Source organism: Vespula vulgaris, chromosome 3, assembly GCF_905475345.1.
Source record: "Vespula vulgaris chromosome 3, iyVesVulg1.1, whole genome shotgun sequence".
Taxonomy (NCBI): domain Eukaryota; kingdom Metazoa; phylum Arthropoda; class Insecta; order Hymenoptera; family Vespidae; genus Vespula; species Vespula vulgaris.
This window is the reverse complement of record NC_066588.1, coordinates 4,937,501-4,960,560: the sequence shown is the minus strand read 5'-3', so window position 1 is coordinate 4,960,560 and position 23,060 is coordinate 4,937,501. Positions and strand designations below refer to the sequence as shown.

At 36.0% G+C, this 23,060-nt stretch overlaps 1 protein-coding gene across 1 annotated transcript in view; it reads left to right on the top strand.

The window, feature by feature from the left end:
• LOC127062415 (poly(rC)-binding protein 3) overlaps positions 1-23,060 on the top strand; it is a 195,488-nt gene that overhangs the window by 821 nt on the left and 171,607 nt on the right. The gene's annotated exons all lie outside the window — the stretch shown is intronic.

Below are 23,060 nucleotides of genomic sequence, written 5' to 3'. Positions count from 1 at the left end.
CCATGTAGGTACTTAGATACATAGACAAATGGTATTTATTTACTATTGGATGAAACGTTCTATAGTTTAGTACATATTTTATACGTAATATATATACACACATATACATACATACATATATATATATATATATATATATATATATATATATATTTTAGTTTTTCCCATGATGCAACGAGTGACCGATTTAAAGAGGCGACCCCGATTTTCCCATGTGCACCTGTTTCAGTCCACGCTTTTGTCTCTCTCTCTCTCTCTCTCTCTCTTTCTCCTTCTCTTTCTCTTTATCATCTGTCGATGAAACATTTACACGAGCGGAATTTGCAACGATTCGCGTCTACTATACATACATACATACCTATATCGCTTTATTTATCTTTCATGGAAAATGGCTAATTAGCTTGTTCTGGGAAATTGGAAAACAAAGGGAGAACGGGGCCACTCGTCGATCTCGTTTCGTTGATGGTCCAAAGAAAAATATCGCATACGATCGTAAATCGAAATGTCCATCTCGAAATATAAAAGTGTTCGATAAAGGTTTTCGTTAAAGAGAATCGACGAAATCGTGAAAACGAAGAATGTGAAGGAAGTAAGGCGTCCTTTCATCCCTTCTCTCTGTATTACTTTCCCTTTTTGCGATTTTTGGTTCTTTCGACAATTCGACATTTCCGAGTGTCGGTTCTTTGACTACTTGGTGCAAAGCTATTCGACGATTGCGATGACTACGTCGACTACGACGACACAGTCGATTCGCATATTCGTAACTCATGCTCCGGCTTGCCTTTGACGCGCAATGCTACCACTTTGCCACTGTGCGTTAGTCGGCAATGGCGCCTTTCCGAGAAAAGAGACTGTTAGTTCGTCCTATGTAAGTACTTACATCCATATCGTATGACGTAGATATATATACATATATATATACGTATATATATGTGTGTGTGTGTGTGTGTGTATATATATATATATATATATATATATATATATATATGAATATTGCTAAAAAGGGAGAGAGAAGATATGTTTCATATTCACCTTTTTTTTTCTCTTCCTAGCTATTATACATCTAAATGCATATAGATACAGAGAGAGAGAGAGAGAGAGAAAGAGGGTGCTTCATATTCGTTTCTCTCTTTCTCTATCTCACATATGTGTATCTATGTGTATTTAAGTGCGTAACATGAGAGAAAAATTTAAAGAGAATAAACGTAACATGCCAACTCCTACGTCAGGTTGAAAGCTACGAAATTTTTATAACATTTTAGAAATTTTATAAATTTCCTTTTCTGGGAATATTTCGTGTTCTTTTTCTTCTTTTCCTTTTTGTTTTCTTTTTTTCGCAGAAAGCTATCCATCCACAGGAATTATTTAAATACCGTCGTCTTATTTATTTAGATTTTTATCAATAAATATTTTGAACGTAAATAGACGTATATACGTATATATGTATACATTGCATATGTATATGTGCGCGTAGCTATGTTTATATCTATATATATTTAAAATCATTTATAAGTATATGAATATTATATAATTATATTTAATTAAAAACCGAAGTTAAAGTTTAATGTTATAAATAAATTACTTGCTGCATTTTAACGTGACGCTTGGAGTCATTGGAAATCCTTTCGCTTGGATACACTTGAAAGCGTCTGGAAATATGGTTTTCATGAAATTTCAACGAAAATTGCCGACAGTTTTCGAAAGAAGAATATGATATAGTATTAATGTTTCATACGTATGTACATACACACACACACACACATACCTATATCTACAAATGGAGCTCACTGTTTGACCTTCGATTCAATATTAATTTCATTGTATAATTTATCGTTACGATTTTAATGTAACGATGCGAGACAAATGAACATGAATATCGATATTATTAATTTCATCATTAATGTCGATCATGTGAATTAGGTTTTACGTAATTCTTTCGTTCAAAGAAGCGTGTCGCGTGTGAATTTGATTCAAAGGCCGTATCACGCAGTAGAAAACACGAGAGAGCCAGTGGTTACGCGACATGATCGATACGATCGAAACACTTACGGGAGATTAATTCGCTCAGTGAAGTTCGTGAATGACTAGGTGCATGTGTAGTCCTGTGCGTTCGTGTGTTTCCACGTGTATACGTGTGCGAAAGAGAGAGAGAGAGAGTTCGTGTGAAAATTCGTAATCGGCCACGCCTCGACGCTTTGATTGCTTCCTATCGACGTTTCTCGACGAAAGGTTCCTTCTCTGCAAATTAATTTCAGCAAAAAGCGCTACGAATTAACATGCTTGCATTTTTTTTTGGTCCATTTGCTTCCTCTTTTCTTTTTTCCTTTTTACAACCCCCCTCCTTTCCCTTCCACCCCTAATTCGCACTACTTTCGTAGTATAACGCGTTACGGAAACGAGCTCGGCAAAGTTCTTTTTCGACGCGTTGACTTTTTTACATCTTTCTTCCTTCCTTTTTTCTTTTTCGTTTTCCTTCTTCGGTGATTCAGTTCCCCGAAGAAGAAACGTATTTGGCTCGTTCGTATCGCATTTGCATAAAGAAAACGTTCCGCGTACACCGTTCAACAGGTTAGCGATAGGACTCTCGAAATCTTCTTCGAAAGAATTTTTCTTGAATGAGAACGATAGATTTTTCGTATAATATTGTGTAATCGCGTTTTAATAAATCAATGACATTCGAAGGAAAAATTAGGGAAAAGGAATAGAGATAAAAAGGAGAGAAAAATAGATAGAGATAGAGATAAAGAGATAAAGAGAATGGAGAAAGAAAGACGGAAAGAGAAAGAAACAGAAAGAAAGAATATAAAGACAAAGAGAAATATGAGATATGGTTCTAAGGGAAATGTTCGAAAGTTTAGAAGAAAAAGAAGGCTTATTCAGGATGAAAAGGAAAGACACATAGATAGTTGTTGTAGGAGAACGTACGTGGATAGAACGGCGGGGAGAAGGTTAGCAAGGAAAGTGGGAAAAGGGAATGGGAGGAGGGAGGGAGTGGGTTGGTTGGAAGGTTGGAAGTCCGCAGAGGATGGCAGGCACGACGATGCATTTAATAATTAACTCGGTGGATACACGAGGATGGATGTCTGACGGGCTTTCGGTTGGGGAGGGTCGGAGGATTGCGGGGGTGGTTTGTTGCAGGAACAGTTGCCGACGAGGAGGGTGATGGTGGTGGTAGTGATGGCAGCGATGCTGGTGGTAGTAGCAGTCGTAGTAGTAGTAGTAGTAGCAGCAGCAGCAGTAGTAGTGACTGGGGGGTTGAGGGGTTGGAGGAAGAGGGGAGTAGAAGGGAGATGGAGGAGAATGGAGGCAGTCTGGAGGATGCTGTTTGCTGCTGGTGCTGCTGATGGTGGTAGTGGGTAGTGGTACTGAAGAGAGAGAAGAGGATGGGTGGGTGCAAGCGCGGCTAGACGGAGAGGAAAGTGGGGAGGGGGGAGGGGGAGAGGGTAGTGCTTGGGGTAGGTAGGAAGGTTGGCAGCCGGAATGGCTCTCGCGGATGCTGCGAGACGATCAATACACCACGTGATGCCACGCGTCACGTCTCCTCTCCCTCTTCTACTCCAATCCTCCCCCCTATCTCCACTCTCTCCACCCCCGCTACCGCTGCCGCTCCCGCCCGTTTCTCCCCTTTGCAACTCCCTCGAACTCTCTCCACCCCACACTTCTCGTTCATTTGCTCTCGCACTCCGCGAGCCTCTCTCGCTTTCTCTTTTCAAATCCACCCTATCTCTCTCTCTCTCTTTCTCGTACAGTCTTTTTACTCCTTCCCGCTTTTTTCTCTGCCTCTCCCCCTTTCCTCCCCTTCTCATTCCTTTCCTTTCCTTTTCTTCTTCTTCTCCTTCTCCTCCTCCTCTTCCTCCTCCTCCTCCTCCTTCTTCTTCTGCTTCTTTTTTCTCCCGCGTCTCTTCCTCCTCCGCTCCCCTCGTCTTCTATTCTTCGCTCTCGCGTTATCAATCGCGAAGTCGTAGAAACGACGACGTCGAGGAGGTGGATGACTACGACTACGACAACGACGACGACGACGACAACGACGTAACTTTACATATATCTATATTCGAATAGATAGAATACAGATGCATCGTCTTCTCTTCTCGCGCCATAATTTTTTTTTTCATCTCTCTACTTTTTCTTTCTTTCTTTTTTTCTTTCTTCTTTTTTTTTCTTGTTTCCACCCTGTCCTTTTTCTTTCTTTTTTTTTCCTTTCCTCCTTTCGACAGACGCACGACGCGACGAGGGGAAGTCGAGTGCGTGAGCGTACGTTGTACAAGCGGCCCCTCTCTTCTCGCTGATTCGGTGTTGGTCGCGAGCGTGGATAAAGGCATTGTTAACCGTGCGCTACTACTGCTGCTGCTGCTTGCTGCTTGCTGCTTGCTGCTGTTGATGCTACTGCTGTTGGTGGTAGTAGGGGTACTACTGGTACTGCTGCTGTTAACTGCTAGCTGCTGCTTCCATTGACTACTGCTGTTACTGCTACTGCTACTGCTACTGCTACTGCTACTGCTACTGCTACTGCTACTGCTATTGCCGTTGGAGAGATTTTATGAAACGCGTTATACATCCATAGATATATTTCCATACATATGCGTACACACACGCGCGCACATATATATATTTACATATGTATATATACGACCGAATAGAAATTTTTCTCACTTTCTCATATAATATATATATATTATATATATATATTATATATATGCATATTTTTTTTCGAGGCTCAACGAAGCTTCCGAGAAGAATTTATTATTATTTTTCTTCCTTTTATTTAGTTCTTTTCTTGTTTCAAAATTTTTTCTTTGTATCTCGTTTTTTTTTTTTATATTTTTTTTCCTTTATTTCGTTAACAACCCCGACAGTTATTTGCCGGTCGGCAAGTAACGACAAATTTTCTTTAGATAAATTGATTGAGGAAGCCGAGCGCTCGATTCCGTCTCGCTTCGAGATTAATATTCATAGTTGGAAAATGGAGGAGGTGGAGGAGAAGGATGGCAAGGGTTGGGTCGTGGGACTATGGGAGAGTTAGAACGAGGATGAGGAGGATGGAAAGGCGGGTGGTTAGGATGAGGAGGGGAGATGCCGCGCGGATGGTAGTAGAAAGAGGGGGTGGATGAAGGGGGGAGATCGAGGTGGAGGAGAGTAGACCGAAGAGACGTAACAGACGTTCGCCCGATGATCTTTCCTTGCCAAATTCGCCAAGTTCCAATTAAATCACTTATGTCTACCGTATTTGGCAAACTCCGCGATATCCGATTGAAATTGATACTCCGAACTACGATTGTGCTGGAATTAAGCTCGAGCTCGAAGTTATGGGCCAGGCTTTTCTGGTTTCCCACGGAATTGCGAGTCTCGAATTTCTCAAGTGGCACCGATCGCTTTCGTATACGTTTCTCATTATATTCGCGAATGGAAGGGAGAGAGAGAGAGAGAGAGAGAGAGAATGACTTGGTGAAATGAGTATCATCGATATAACGGCGAACATCACGGCGATGACGAGATTTTTATTATCTTCGAAGTACTTGGATAATATTTAAAAATGGTGGCCGATCCTACTCTTCATTAATTTTTCTTCCCTTCTCACCGTGATACCTCTCGATTTATATTTATCGATACATCTTCTCATTTATTTTTCCTCTCTTGTTTTCATCCCTTATCGACTTTTCTTATCGTCGTCGTTTCTTTCTTCTTTTTTTTTCTTTAAGATAAAAAAACTTCCTATAAAATTCTTCGCGTCCATTTTCATCTAACCTCCGGATGAGAGCTAGGAAAAAGAGTAAAAGAGAAAAAAAGAAGAGAAACAAAATCGATTGATTAATTGCATACAAATTTAAATATTGAATCGCGCGTAGAAAAAGGGAAGGTTCATTTTCGATCTCGAAATTGATGAAATTATTTTTTAAATGATATCGTATAATCAACGTTGATTAAACGTTTCGAAAAAGCAGAAGCAGAGATAAAGGGACAGAAAAAGAGAGGCAGAGAGAAAGAGAGAGAGTGAGAGAGAAAGGCAATGGTAAAGGGATTCGGAGGAGGGGGAAATGGGAGGAGGAGGAGGAGGGGGAGGAGGAGAAATAAATCACCGAAAAAGTCTCTTTTTCCGGCGAATGCCAATGAAGGAGCACTTTGGTTGTCTTCGTACGTTACGTTCGACGACAACCAAGAGTATTGGAATCGGTGAGAGTTCTGTGTAGTAGTTATGGTAGTAGTAGTGGTAGTTGCGCTAGTAGCAGTGATGGTGGTGCTACTGCTGCTGCTGCTGCTGCTACTGCTGCTGGTGTTGGTGGTGGGTGGTCTTAAATATTCATCCGAGGATCAATCGAGTGGATTTGCAATTTCGCGGCGTTTGTAGTCTCGCACGAACGAATATCAATCGGTCGGTCAGTTCTTCGTCTTTTGGTGATATCATCACCGTTGACCAAACAGCACGTTACACATGCTATATATTTGTGTATATATATATATATATATATATATATATATATATATATATATATACTTGAAAGCTAATACGACTATATGTAATTAAAATATAATATAATTAAAATATAATACGGGAATTACATTTGTTTTTATATTTTATACATAGAACACATTATTATTATTATTATTATTATTATTATTATTATTATTATTATTATTATTATTATTATTGTCGTTCGTAGAAACTGATTGTATCGAAAAAAATATTGATAACAAAAAAATATTCGACAACGATTGAAAAATATTTATCGACCTTTCGATCGTCTTCTCTTTTTTCTTTTTCCTTTTCACGAATGAACGTTTTAATATTGTCTCAAATAAAAAAAAAAAAAAAAAAAAACAAAAAAGGAAAAAGAAAAAGAAAAAAGAAGAAAAAATATGTATATTAATACACGTCGAAGTTATCAACGTTGAAATTCTTATCGGGTCCATGGGCTTGTAAATTTTTCCGATTGGACGAGCGTGAAAGAACGGCGTCGTTTGGAACGGCGTCGCGAGGACACCAAGCATTAGGGTTGGGGGAAAGAAAAATGCATGCAAGCACAGACTGGTAACAACCATTTCGAATAGTATGTACTAACGTTGGCTGTACAAGTCGTGTATACGTCTTTATGTATCTCTGTCTCATTCTCTCATTCTCTCATTTTCTCTCTCTCTCTCTCTCTCTCTCTCTCTCTGATTCTTCCGATATATGTATGAATGCGTATATCCATGCATTTATGTATGTACACAACACATACATGTATTTGCGCGCGTGCGTTTCTACCAGCAAGAGTCGGTCTCCAGTGTAATTCAATAGAGTACACTGGCTCTCGAGATAGACGGTAGCTACGGACGAAAGGGGTCGACCAAAGAGAGAATGAGCGAGTGTATATATGAGAGATAGAGATAGAATGTGTACGAGGGAGAAAGAGAGGGAAAATGAGAGAGAGAGAGAGAGAGAGTTCAATTCTATGGACACACGGTTTGCACCATGGTGCCCCATCGTCATTGTCTAGAATGGATAAACCGACGCTTGCTCTCTGTCTCGTCATTCTGAATACGTTTACTTCCGGTACACCATGACTACTCTCAATCGACCTTACTGTCTCCTCCAATTCTCTCAAATATCGTATACTAACATTTTCTACTTGAATCTGAAGACTTTAGTCACAGACGATATATATATATATATATATATATATATATATATATATATATATATATATATACATACATTATGTGTGTGTGTGTGTGTGTATATTAGTTGAAAGTTTCGAGTTTCTTTAATTAATGAACTAATCATTCTAAATAATACGATAACGTTATCACGTTAATTTCTACTAGGTCGGGAATCTCCTGTTATACTTAAGTATGTACTAGAATGTACTGAATTAATAGAATAGTATACTATAATATAACATTATGTTATTCCTGTGAACAAATATAATTATGCTGTGGTATTTAATTACAACATACTGAGAATTTCGGGATTACTTATCTGTGATTACTTATTATTCAATGGAATACTATAATATACTATTTTAGTATGCTATGTTACTGTTAAATACGATAAATAATAGAAAATTCTGCATCATATATAGGTTAACCAAATAGGCTATTATAATATAGTATACCTCATTATGGTTTCGTTTAATCGAATACAAAATACTGAAAACGTCAGAGTCATCTGTGATTAATATGACGCCATTATTCTCCATTTTCGTTTGATTTTCAGATTGATAAGTACAGTTTTATTTATATACTTTGTAAACTTAAAAAAAAATAAATAAATAAAAATGAAACGATAGAAACGATTATGTTAAAAAAGATAAAAGAAAAAGAACATTCGTTATTCGACTCGTGAATTTTCTGATAACAGTTCAGTTTCTTCGAACTCTCGTCATATCGTTTTTTTCTTTTTTAATTAATGAAAAAAACAAGTATAAATAGTTTTGTTTAAAAGAAAAGAAAATAAAAAAAAAAGAAAGAAAGAAAATAGAAACGAGAGAAGGAGAGAGAAAGAGAGAGAGAAAGAGAGAGAGAGTTAGGGAGAGTTAGAGAGAGTGAGAAAGAGGAAATAAACGTGTCACAGTTTCCTGTTACACGAACAACCAGACCAGTCAGCTTGTATAGTAGACCAAACGGTCTTGCTTTCGCCTCTTAACTGCTTAGCATCACGAGCTAAAACATCGAGAATGGAGTTGAATTTCTTCGTAGGCATGTCTCGTCGACCGACCATGTCCACCCACGTTTCTCGTTCATTGTCGCTCATTGTTTCCCAACGTGTATTGTTTCTCATTCTAATCTCGGCCGTTGAAATGAAGTACAACGTGGAGTAATTCACACGCGAACGCAGCTAGCTTCGCTCGAACGATTTAACGACCCGTTCGTCAAGTCGATAATCGAATCTTTTTTTTTTCTAATCGATTTATTATAAAGAACGACAAAAAGAAATAAAGAAGGAAAGGAAAGGAAAGGACCAAACGCATTGACGTCGAAATTTTTATACGCTCGCGTCTTCCTTTTTTATTTTCTGTTTTTTATAATTACTTTTTCTCTTTCTTTCTTTTCTTTTTGTTTTGTTTTGTTTTTTCGCTCTTTTTGTTTTTTTTTTGTTTCTTTTTGTTTTTTTTTTCTTTTTTCATCGAGATCGCATTATCATTCGAGTGTGAAATCGTTTTTCAACGATGCACGTGTAATTTTTTTTATAAATTCCATATACAAATTGTTTGTGCTTTTAAGATTAAAATGGTAACTAAATAATTTTTGTTATATAATAGATTGCAACGAGATAAAGTAGGTAATTTAAATGAGATTACCTGAAAAAATTAAAATAATAAAGAATTTAAAATTGAAATAAGGATTAATTATAGAAATGCATTTTAGAGAACATAGTATATACCGATGATACAAGCGTATACATAAACACGAACATCGACGCATGCACTCGCACATATACGTTCTCTCTCACACATATTCGTATACACGTATACATTCGCACATAAATTTGCACATGCTGATCAATTTATAATTTATAATTATATAAAATTTTTATTTAACGTTAAATTCAAATTTAATTTTAAATAAATTCGATATAAGGTATATAATGAAATATGCCTTTGACAAAATAAGATAATTAGAGATATTAAATTAATTTTCGTTTAAAAGAATTCTCTCTCTCTCTCTCTCTCTCTTCCTCTCTTTTACACGTTTGAAATTAGCGCGCGCGCGTTCTTTGAAAATCCTTTTCTTCTTCTTTCTTCTCCACTCTTCACATCTCTATCCCTTCTTGAAGAAGAAAAGGATAATATTCGAGTAAAGTTTTCTCATATCTACCATCTTTCTCTCTTTTCCCGATCGTTTCGTTTCTTTGCGGGAGAACGTGTTTGCTTTGCTCCTGGAAGAAAAATCCGTCGTTAGAGAGAAAACCCTGGAGTCTCGTTGACGGGAATCCCGTATATGCAAACGTTGCGAAATGTTTTCAAAATCTTTTCCTACGCCAGACGCGTCTTTCTCGGTCGTTCGATTTCAATTTTTCATGCTCGAGTAGCTCGTTGTTTGGAAAAAAAGAAATATAAAAAAAAAGGGAAACCAAAAGAAAAGAAGAAAGGAAAAAGCAATGAGAAAACAAAGGAAATAAAGATATAGAATAATGTCCGAACTCTTGTCGTTCTTCACCGAGAAAAATAAAATAAAAGGGGACGAATTATTTTTGCTTCTCGTTTTTCTTATATTATATCTGTTCTTTCTTTCTACGTTGTTTCGTTTTTCTTTTTTTTTTCCTTTTTGAAATAATGAAGAAAAGGGAGAAAATGAGAGAAGTTAATCTTCCAAGTTATCATCGAGAAAAAGAGAGAAAAAAAATGAGAAAGAGGAAAAAAACATACGGGACATCGTCCGCCTTAATCTTCGTACTTTTATTCTATTATTTCTTCTCTTAATTATTTTCCTTTTTATGTATTTATTTTCATTCTTTGCAGTTACTTATTTTTATTGTTTGTTTATTTATTTATTTATTTATTTTTTTTTTAATTCATTCGAGAGTCAAAGAAAGCTGCACCGTAAAGAGTACTCCCACACTTTCTTTCTCTCTTTCTCCCACTCTCTTTCTCTCTCTCTCGAGCTAGTGTTTATCATCATTATTATCATTGTTATTATCATTATTATTATTGTTATTATTATTCGCGAGTGTCGCGCAAACGTTGTTTACAAAACGCTCGCGGGACCCGATTTTCAAGCACAACACACTCTGATTTATATGAGACAGGAAACAAACGCACTTACGTCCGCACGAGTTTGTTGTGTAGGTGACACCAGGCTCATGAACTATTCATGGGAAATACAAGCACCGTGACATCGGTTAAGCTCGTGCTGTGGAAAATGCGTGCCCCGAGAGAAAGAGAGAAAGAGACAGAGAGAGAGAGAGAGAGAGAGACAGTGAGAGGAAGAAGAAGAGATAACGAAAGAGAAAGAGAGATAAATAGAGAAAGAGAGAGAGAGAGAGAGAGAGACACGCACATATCCACAAATAAATACAAACACGTAACACACTCGCGCAAACAAATAGGTACATGTAGAAAATATCATAAGCGCATTTAAACGATTTCATGCCTCTTCCATCTTGGCTTAACGCCCGTTAAATTCTCTACTTCTCGTCGACCATTAGTCAAAATTTATGATCGCCGTCTCACATCTCGAAACCATTAGATTTCGTGATTTTAACGATACCCCGACGTTTATTCAAACCGAGATCAATATCTTCGGTTTTGAGTTAATTGGTAGGCTAATCGTTGGGATCAATCGCTTCTCTCTATTATCCGTCTCGTCGCGGATAAAAGGTGGGGGATGAAATTATAATAGACCGATTCAATTTATTGCCAAGCACCGAGATCGAACGAATACTAACAAATGTCGCGTCTTAACGTCGACTAAGCATTAAAATACGAAATCGTTCTCGAGCGAGCGTTTATCGTCGATTGAATTAGTAATACCATTTCTCTCTCTCTCTCTCTCTCCTCTTTCTACCCCTCTATTTCTCTCCTCCTCCTTCACCCGCACCCACATCCACTTCCTCTTACCTCTACCGTCGAACCACTTTACTACAAATCTTTACCTTCAAAGTGTTTTCATCTCTTTTTTTTTCCTTCCCTCCATGATGTCGTCTCGTTCATTTTCACTTCTTTATAGCGTCATCATTTTCCTCCTCCTCCTCCTCCTCCTCCTCCTCCTCTTCTTTTTCTTCTTCTTCATCTTCTTCTTTCTTTTTCTTCCTATTTTTTTTTTGTTTTTTTTCCCTTCTTATCCTTCCTTCTTTTCTTGATCTATCCAAGACTCCTTTCGTATATTTGATCTCGTTAAACCCAGCGACGATATTTTCCAAGCTCCTTTAAAGAACGTAACCCGTGGGTATCGTTACACTCGTAGGGACGCGACAATTTACAAGAAGTTCGCTTTGTTCGCGATAAAATTTGCCAAGATTTTCTTAAAACGTAAGAAAAAGAAATGGTAAATAATGTGATAAGTATCAGATTATATCGCAAAAAGTTGTCACCACATTCGTCGTTCGAATCTTACGTGAGATATTTTGAGAGATCTTGTATCTTCTTTGTAATTCGTAAACCAATCTTGACGATTCGCTCGTCCATCTTGATCGTTTCTAATAGAAAACGCCTTCTACTCTGGCTATTCCTTCTTTGACGCGTTTCTATGTAAGATTATTTTAATAATCATGCAAAGAATGAATCTAAATTCAATCGAGAAAATTTTATTGAATTTGTTGGTATACGTGACGTCAATTGAAATATTTTGCGATAGCAAATACACGTGTCGTGAAAGTATTTTGTTCTTTTTTCTTTTCTTTTTTTTGTTTAGAATGCAATAATAAAGCGCGATAGGGAAGAATCGTTCAAAAGGAAAATCCGATAATAAAATGACAATACTTTCTGTTGAGCACGGGTTTCGTACTCTATTAAATTGAATTTTTTGCAAATCAAATCCAAACAATTGCAAAACAAATGCAACTTTGGACAAATCAAATTCTTCGATTTTCAACAAAAATCGAAATATTCTCGCAAAATTTGTTTTCTCTTTTTTTCTTTTCTCCTTTTTTTTTTTTATTATATATTTGCGATCAAAACAAAATCGAATGTAAATTCATTGTTCAGAAGTTGAAAATTTTTTTCTGCAGGTATTTCAATTAGTTGGATTTTGAAAATGTGAAATGTTCGATGTCAATCAGAGTTAAAAAAAACAACTGAATTTGATTTTGACGCGTTAGAGTATTTACGTCTCTGTAAATAATCAATTGTGAACTCAACGTTACGCTTTTCTCTTGCGCAATAAAGAAAAATCGAAGCAATCATATTTTTTATTAAATTGGTAGTCTATAGAAATCGACGTATAACTTTCATTGGAATTCTCATAATTTACGGAAAATAAACGTGCGATTTGAAATGCTTGATTGAAAATATAAACTGATGTAGATTTTTACTAGATCGTAGATCATCGAGCGGATAATTTTGAGAAGCTGTGAGCTTTGAAATTTTAGTTCTTTCTTTTAAGTGTATTTTTAAAAATATTTTTTAGTCACTTCTCTTACAGAACAAACATGGAGGACGAGAATGCGCAGAAAGAATTTTATTAGGAAAAATTGATTTGCAAAGGGGTGAATTTGATTTTGAAAAAGTTGAATTTCGAGTGCGGAATCTGTAACATAAAATTTAGTTGTCCCAAATAATTTGTCTGCCAGAATGTCACGCGGAATGTTATAAATTTTTTATTGAAATTCAAAGGGAGTTTTGTGAAACACATTTTGGAAATTGCAAGTGCATGTGCAACGTTCGGTGTAGGAATTGTGAAGAATTATTTACTATCGAGTTCTATTCTTTTTCCTGTACGTTGTTGTATTCATTCAAAATGATCATAATTCGGAACAAAATTTGTAATAATTTCTTTTGTATTAGTTGCTACTTATTACGCAATTATGTTAATGGGTTATAATTTTTTGTTTATTTCGTATGTACAATTTTACAGTATCTGTTAATTTGATTTGTTTCTATTTCTTTTCTTCTCTTCTTTTTCTTTTGTTAAATAATTTCGATCCGTTGAAAATAATCACGACTTTTGCAAAGTATGACGAAAGTATGCTAAGAGAGAATAAATAATTTTCAAACAGAATAATAATTGACACTCTGTATATCTTGGGAATAATTTTGGTTTCTGTTTCATCGGTTTTCTATCTTAAATTGTTTAGCTGGCTGCCTTTCAAAACTTCTGAAGGTTTGTTGGTTGAATTCAGTCGGCATGTGCAAGAACTTGATTTGTGACATTTCGATAGAACAATGTCTTACTTTTAATAGACGTGTGTGTGTGTGTGTGTGTGTATAAATATATATATATATATATATATATATATATATATATAAAAGATTCTAACGATTTTAGTATATATATATATTTCTATAGGATTTCCTAAGACGTTAATATAATTTAATTTCCACGAGATAAAAGTATTAAATAAGTATGATCCAATAAAAAGATTGGAAGTTGAAATCTTAGAAAGTTACTTTTATCGCGCATACGTATGTTTTTTCATGCGTCTTAGAATTTAGATATATCTTGCAATAAAATGGTACTCGTTGTGAGAAGAAAAAGCTTTGATTTTATTTCTTTCTTTTATTCGTTCTCTCTCTCTCTCTCTCTCTCTCTCCGTTTTGATATTTCGCTTTTCGATGACGTAAATAATAATAATAATCGTTTACATAAGCATAAGAAACTAAGTAAGTACAACGATAACTCATGAACTCTCTCTCGAATCATCGCTTTGTACTTGGGTCGACGTTCATGATTACATAACGAACCTTTTTCCTCCTTTACTTTTTATTTTTAACTTTTCGTTTTTTTTCTGTTTTTTCTTTATGACTTGCTCGCTCTAGAGAGTCACTTTAATTCAGGACAACGTAAGCACGCGCTCGGACGCTTTAATAAATAACTAAGAGGTTTATTGCGCTGTTACGGACTGAGAATCGTGGTATACGTATTCCGTTTAGCGGTACTTAAACGTTGTACAATAATGGTTGAAATCTTAAAAATTCTTAAAAAATATTTCTCATCTTTTCTGATTCTCTCTCTCTCTCTCTCCCTTTCTCTCTCTCTAGAAAAAAAAAGAAAAAAAAAATTAGAAAACTTCAATATCAATAATTTTCCTAAAAAAAAAAAAAATTTATATGAAGTTATACGCTTACGAGAAAAATGAATTACTAAAAGAATGGCAGAATTATGAAGAATATATATGAGAATACACACACACACACACATATGTAGATATATGAACGTATCGAGAAGAAAAAAGAAAGAAAGAAAGAAAGAAAATATTCGACGTAAAAAGGCGCGAAGTAAAATAAATTTGCAATAAAATATTCGTCGTACGAAGTGTATATAAAACAATATAAAATATATTATATTATAATAGAAAAGAGAAATAAATAGATAATAAAAAAAATAAAGAAAATGGAAATAAAATATAAATCAAGCTTAAAATAACTTTGTATAAAGAAATTGCGATATACGAGAAGAGATATACACATATATGCAGATATACATATATAATATTTTATGAACAAATCGAATAAAAAATTCAATCGTCAAATGACGGTCATAATCAAATGGAGAGAAAGAAAGAAAGAAAGAAAGAAAGAAAGAAAGAAAGAAAGAGAAAGAGAAAGTGAAAGAGTAAAAAAAAAAAACAGAAAAAAGAAAAGAAAAAAAAAAGAAAAGAAAAGAAAAGAAAATACATAGTCGCGAAGATAGAAAGGGTTAAGAAGGTTTATGATTTTTTAGGGAAAGCTTCAACGTAGAACGAAAGTACGGTTATTGCGTTCGAGCAGGTTAAATACTCTTGGAAGCTACGTCGAGGTATCTCATAAAACGGTTATAGAGCGTTCGTTCGAAGCTCGCTCCCGCTGACATATTAATCCTACTAACAGAGGGTTGAGTGTACTTTGCATGACCGTTCTGTCGGTTAGCCGTGTTTAACTTGCCGTTCTCGAAAGCTTCGAACCGTAACACAAAGGTATACCCACCTCCGCCCCCAACCACCCCACCTTACTTCCTCCATCTCCCTACTCCCCAACCCCACCCCACCCCACCTTTCTCGTTTCGTTGCGTATACCACCGAGTAGCTAGGAAAGCTCCTCGAAGTTACGCTTTCCTGGGATCGAAACTTTAACGTCCGTGGTGAGAGCGAACGAGCAAGTAAGAGTAAGCGAGAGAGACGTTCGGAGGATTGGGGTGGGGTTAGGGGGTAGTAGGCAGCCCTGCGAGAAGGCGCATGCTCGCCCTGTTTGCAAATTATTAGAGCCAACGAAAGCGTTTCGTTCCGTTCCCTTCCGTTCCTTCTTTCTTATTTTCTCTCTCTCTCTCTCTCTCTCTTTCTCGTCTCTCTTTCTTTTTTCGTTTTTTTTTCAGTTTTTTTTGTTGTTATTTTTTTGTTCATTTTTCTTTTTTTTTCCCTTTTTTTTACTTCTTTTTTTTCCTCCCTCTTTGCACCGAGACTCTCGCGAAATTATTTTCCGCGTCCGCGAATTCGTTCACGCCGCGTTCGCGACACCGTTTTTCTTTTTTCTTTTTTTCCTTTTTTATTTCCTATTTTTTTTGCTCTCTTTTTTGTTCTCTCTCTCTCTTATTTTCTTCCTTTCAGTTTTTGTTTTCTACGTTTCTCGTTGATTCTTTTCTCTCCCTTTCTCTCTTTTTTCTATTTCTTTCTCCTTTCTTCGACGACTTAAAAATATCTCATGCGATCGAGGAGAGAAAAAAGAGAGATTTATTGTCCCCTTACGTTACTGAAATATCATTTCCGACAACGACGTTTAATTATTCGGTATAAAATTTTCTCGACGAACCATATCTATAATCTTTTTCGAGTTCATCGATAGAAGCGTGAAAAATTATTATTCTTCCCTTTTTCTTTTCTTTTTTATCGCAATATCATCTTCGACGAGAGTAACAATTCTGCGGATAATAAATTTCGCGAACACTCCGAACAAATTTTTTTTTAATCGACAATGAGTTAAAGAAGAAGCAAAAAAAAAAAAGAAAGAAATAAAAAAGAAAGAACTCCTAACTCCATCATCTATCAAAATTATCTTAGAAACGTATAACAAGTCATAGGGGTTCGTTTTAAAATTTCATTTTCAAATTTCATACTCGTGAATGTTATAATCGAGAATATATAATACAAGCTTCACTCATTGTCATAAATTCTGTCAAAAGATCCATGACCCGTTCTATCATAAAATCATCCCCCTGTCGACGTTACTGGGATTCCATCCGTGCTGAGAAATTGCAACAAATACTCGCGTTATTCTCTCTCTCTCTCTCTCTCTCTCTCTCTCTTTCGTGAGAATTAAGAATATTTAATTAAAATTAATGAAACGCCGACGTCATACGTGTAAGGAAGGAACGAAGCAAGAGGAAAGGAGAAGGGAATAATTGGAGAGGTCTTGGCTAGGGGTGCTCTACGGCCCGTTGCCCGAGTGCACCCAACCACTTTGCGAGCCAAAGCCACCCCCTCTTGGCCGGTACTGAGCCTGCAACCCTTTTTTCTTTCTCTCTCTCCTTCTCTCTCTCTTTCTTTTTCTCTTTTTCTCTCGCGCTTGTTCGTTCTCTTTCTTTCTCGTTTTTTTCATCATATACATCCACCATTTTTACTTCTCGTATCCGTTCTCCTTACTTCGCTTTTTTTCCTTTTTCTTTTTTTTCAATCTTTTCCTTATAAACCATTTTTTTCTACATGCATATATACGTAATCAACATGAAATATATTTAAATCATGAAATGAAATGTACACACACACATATATATATATATATATATATATATATATATATATATATATATATCTATGTATATTTCTTCTCAAATATGAAACTTTCAATCGTGATAGAATTCGACTTAGAAGAAAACAAACAAACGAATAAACGAAAATCAAAAAAGAAAAAAGAAAAGAATATACGAATCCATGTGAATATAAAAACATAGTAATCAGGCGATATATCCCGAGTGACCGTCGGTCGACGCGAGAAAACTTGATTTTCTTCAGTGACATGGGTCATCGTGAGAGAATACACAGAGAGAAAGAGATAGATAGATACATAGATAGATAGATAGATAGATAGATAGATAGATAGATAGATAGATAGATAGATACATAGGCAGAGAAAGAGAGAGAGAGAGAGAGAGAGAAATTAGATTTCCCGCCACTTTTCCATACATGACGCGAACCAACCAAGCCGACTAATCCCGTTTAAATCTCGATCGTAAGAGAAACAACAAGTTCGTCTCGTGTTAACCAAATCCTACATCTCATCGTTTTCGTAACGACGAGGAAGCATGAATAGACGGTTAAAAGCATACTGTATACACGATTATTAGTTCTGATATAGATGCAAAAAAAGGAAAATGAAAAAAAATATAAAAAAAAGAAGATAGAGAAAAAAAGAGTATACAGAAAAAAAGCAAGAAAGAAGAATAGGGAAGAAGAGAGATAGGGAGAGATAGATAGATAGATAGATAGATAGATAGATAGATAGATAGATGGATAGATGGATAGATAGAGAGGAGAGAGAGAGAGAGAAAGATAGATAATATTATTATCGCTATGAGTGCGTTAAAAGACTCGGATAACAAACTCGAGGAGACTCCTTTTAGAAATCTGAAGATCCTCTTTAGAAGTTTTTCTTTATAACAACTGGACTGGGACTATCTATCTCTTTTTTCTTTATTTCTATCTCTATCTTCATCCCTCTCTATCTCTCTTTCTCTCTCTCTCTCTCTCTCTCTTTCTCTCTTTCTAGCTCGTGTGCACTATTCGCGGCCTCGTAAATTCGTCCGAGGCCTGACCCTTTAAGCCAGACGAAGCTTTTCTATGGCCTCTACCTGCAAAGCTGTATTGTAGTAGCCCTCTCTCTCTCTCTCTCTCTCTCTCTCTATTTCTCTCTCTCTCTTTCTTTCTCTCTTTTTCTATCCATCTATCTCTATCTCTCTCGGGCGTACCTCTTGCAAAAGAGTTTTTTGCCTCGTGCATACCCACCCACACACATACGATCACGCGTACAGCCTACATGCGTCGATATACGCTCGCGCGCACCTTCCTCCATCGCAACGTGTTATAGACGTATATGTATTATATATATATGTATACACATACACACGAACACAGAGAAAGGGAGAGAGAGAAAGACAACAACATATATACTCCTACACGTACACACATATCAACTATATCTACACTCATACATTTATTCGAGTCGCTTTATACGAGATCCTACACGTACATATATATTCACCTACACACTCTTACTATATCCCATATCGTTCTGCTCGGCTACAGAAACTCTCCTCTCTCTTCCTCTTTCCGTCTCACCCTATCTCTTTCTCTCTCTCTCTCTCTCTCTCTCTCTTTCGCTCTCTGTCTCTCTCACTCTCTGTCTCTCTCTCTCTCTCTTTCTCTCTACCTCTCTTTCTCTCTCCGCTTCCAACGGAGAAAGCTTTCGAAGCTCGCGCCTCTCGCCCAGACTGTCATTTCGATCCCAAAAGAGGCACAGAGGTTCTCAACGAATGCACCAGACGAGAAAAAATTGTATGCTGCTAAAATAAGTAGATATCCGTTAATAAAGTTCGTCAAAAATTTCGATTAAAGTGCGACTCGTTTCGTCATATACGGAAAATAAAAAATATATATTCTACGTATTTAATCATTTTCACATACGAAAGACTTTGTTGTTGCTTAAGTCATGAGAGTGTAAGTCACGAGACTTTACGCAACCCTATTTATGATTTTTAATTCGTTAGATCGATCGATAATAATTACTCTTATATTCGTTTAATAAAGTCCTTTCGTTAAATATTTCACGTAGCAATGTGAAAAACTCGCGGTAGGAAATCACGAACGGTATCGATATTCCAAAAGTTTTAAATAGTTTAGTCGTTTCGTAACTCGCCGTAGATAAATACTTTTCTCTCTCTCTCTCTTTTTTCCGTAGTCGGACATTGGTCGTCGTTTTATTAAAACTCTCGATAGTACTCGATAGCTTACTATATACTTACGTACTTTATTATTTCCTTTTATTGATTTATTTTTCTTTCGATTATGTACATATATTAAAGGAGTAAAGAAAGAAAAATAAAAGAGGGAGAGAGAGAGAGAGAGAGAGAGAGAGAGAGAGACAGAAAGAGAGAAGAAGATAGCAAGAAAAGAAAAAAAAAAACAAACCAAAAAAAGAAAACAGTCAAAACATAAAAAAGATAGACTCGATACGAAAATTTGATTTCATATTTTACAACGAATTTAATCAGATAGATAGGAGGCATATATTTATGATTAGACAAAACATTTGAGATCGAGTTAAGAACCACGGTTGAGCGTAAGTTCGATCGGATTTTAAGAAGACATAGGAGAGGGAGACTGTATATGAGAGAGAGAAAGAGAGAGAGAGAGAGAGAGAGAGAGAAAGAATTATTACGATCTGAGCGACAAGTCGAGCGTTCTCGCTATTGTTGTGTTGTCATCTCGGTCCTTCTCGACGACTGGCTGCTTTAGAGGAGGGTGAGTTTATAACATCGTTATCTTCGCCTCGTGAACGATTCCTCGAATCGTTGGGACGATGACGACAACGACGGAGACTACGAAGACGACTACGAAGATTACGACTACAACTACAACTATGACTACAACTATGACTACGACGAACACGAGGGTCATTGTCGTTGTTCGTTGGACGATATAATGTTGCTCGTAACGCGACAATTTACGGATAAGTTTCTCTTTCTCTCTCTCTCTCTCTTTCTTTTTCTCTTTCGCTATTTCTTTCTTCCCTATTTGTTTTCTCTTTCCTTCTTTCTGTACGTTCTTTTACGGCTTTACAAAACTTTCAAAATAATCGCGCTGAAGCGTTGGTAAACGGCATCGGAATTGTACGCAGCATCCGCTCTGGACCAGATCCCCCGAAACGAGAGAAAAATACAATCGCTACGATCGAAGTGAAAACGTTTTTCTCTTCGGCAAAATGGATCTCGAAAAGAACGGTAGAGATTTTTTCCCTGTGTAACGGGGGATGAGGGATAAGAGGAGGAAAAGAGAAGACTTTATTCCGCTCCGTTAGACAGGCAACTTTCCACGCGAAATAGAACGTAGTACTTGTGACATATGCTTATATTATTTATGTTAACGTGAAAATATATATGTGTGTGTATGTGTGTGTGTATGTACTATAATATATCTACTATTATATGTTTTAGATCGAAATTTATTTTCTACATAAATATATTTATTTATTTTTCAAGTATTTTTCGTTCTTTACACAATGCATTATATATTCATTCATTCATATTTGCACATAATTAGAGATAAATATTCTCGAATTATGAATTACATATCATTTATCCATATGAATTTCTATATAATTTATTTCTATATCTATATATATGTAATAAGTATATAAACACCCATACACACATACATGCATACATATGTATATATATGTATATATAGGAAATAATGTATATTTTGCATAATTTCTATTTGCATATAATTATATTGCACAATTTATATCATATTCATACATGCTTCTATCAATACATAATTACAAACAAATAATTTTCCTTATTATGGAAAATATACATGCATACATACATACATACATACATATATATATATATTTACTCGTATAAAGAAAAAAAAAAAAGAAGAAAAAGAAAACGAAGAAAAAGGATTTACAACGCGAATTATAAATATCAGTTAGTCGCAGTCGAAGTTCCATTTACCTCGAAGATAAAGAAATGGTGGGGGTAGTGAACGTCTGGTGTGCATTTCCATGGTGCACTTAACGAACACCCGGTACGGAAGGTACGCGTCTGCAGCTCGTGGGCCGGTTGTAACGCTTCAGCCAGTCGTTCCTCTTACCCTTCTCCTCACTGGAGCTCGGGGGTGGGAAGCACGGAGAGGGTGTGCAGACACCCCACCGAGCCTTCCTCCACCCACGCCATGATCAATATTACGCCCCAGAGCTACGGCATCCAAACGCCGACCCCGAGACGGACTTCTTCCTCTTCCTTCTCTCTTTCTCTCTCTTTCTCTCTCTTTCTCTCTCTTTCTCTCGTCGTCTTCGTCGTCGTCGTCGTCGTCGTCGTCCTCGTCTTCTTCTCTTCTCTTTCTAGGGACGTCGACTCTCTATCTTCGTCTCTTTCCTTTTCTCCTTTCTTTCAAGCATCGTAAACTTTCTCTGAACCGAGACGGAAGCCAAGTCGGAGAAATTAGTAGACGCGTCGATGTTCTTATATTTTTTTTCTTCCTTCTCTAGAGATCGAAAGAGATCTCTCTTTTTCTCTCTTTATATATATATATATATATATATATATATATATATATATTTTATCCTCTTACATACGTACATATATATATATGTGTGTGCGTGTATGTATACCTATGTATGTATATGTAATAGAAATATACGAAGAGATTAATTAATTAATTGCTTTCTGTTTTTCTTTTCTTTTCAATTTATTTGAATAGTAAAGAAAAATCGTTTGGATTATATTAGATTGAATAATTCATTTTATATAATATACGAGTACGTCAGTACACGTGTACGTGCATTTACGTAGTTGTCTACGTACATATCTGTTTACGTAGTTAAATCTCTAATGGAAGAGCAAAGGAGTACTAACAAGTCTGACTTATTAGTTTTGTGGGATGAAATTATAGTGTAATTTTCCAAGTATAATGTAAGATCAGTAAGTTAGATCTTGCGTGTGATAATTGTTAATAACTATGTCGTATTATTGGATTTACAAAATATCTATTCACGTATATATATATATATATATATATATATATATATATATATATATCATAGGAAAAATGACAAAACTCTAAAACATATTCATGTTTATTATTTATTATATATTTATCACAATTCGATTTGTACTTTTCCGTTCGTTCGATAAATAATTCGTTCGTAGAAATATTTTATTACGATTAACGAAGCAATATCTTTTCTTTTTTTTTTCAACGACATTCGATACTTTTTTTAATTCTTTTTTTCATCGTTAATCTTTGGTTTAGGAGGTATATACATATAAGGTTTCCTATTCACGGGTCGTTTGTATTTCGTGAGTCATCGTTCGAGCATGTAAGTAAGTACTTACTTATGGGTACGATTTACCGCTCGATTATCGATCTTCGAGCACGAAGCTTTCATGGCTTCCCGAGTTACGCCAACCGCAGACCGGTGAATGCGTCATTATTATTGAATTATAAGGGACGACCGAGTGCAAGAGAAAGAGAAATAGAAAGAGAGAAAGAGAGAGAGAGAGAGAGAGAGAAAGAGAAAGGAAAAGAGTAGAAAGTAGAAAGAGACATCTTCGAAAGTAGCAATCTGAGTTTGCAATGACAGCCGTCAAAGTTTTTATCGGATGGACAGATAAAAGCGGGGTGAGGGAGATGGTAGAAAAGTGGAAGTTAAAAATTCGCCATCGTTAATCATACGTCGACGGGAAACGCGCACGTGACGCGACGAAGGACAAACAGGAAAAGGAATTTCGATTGT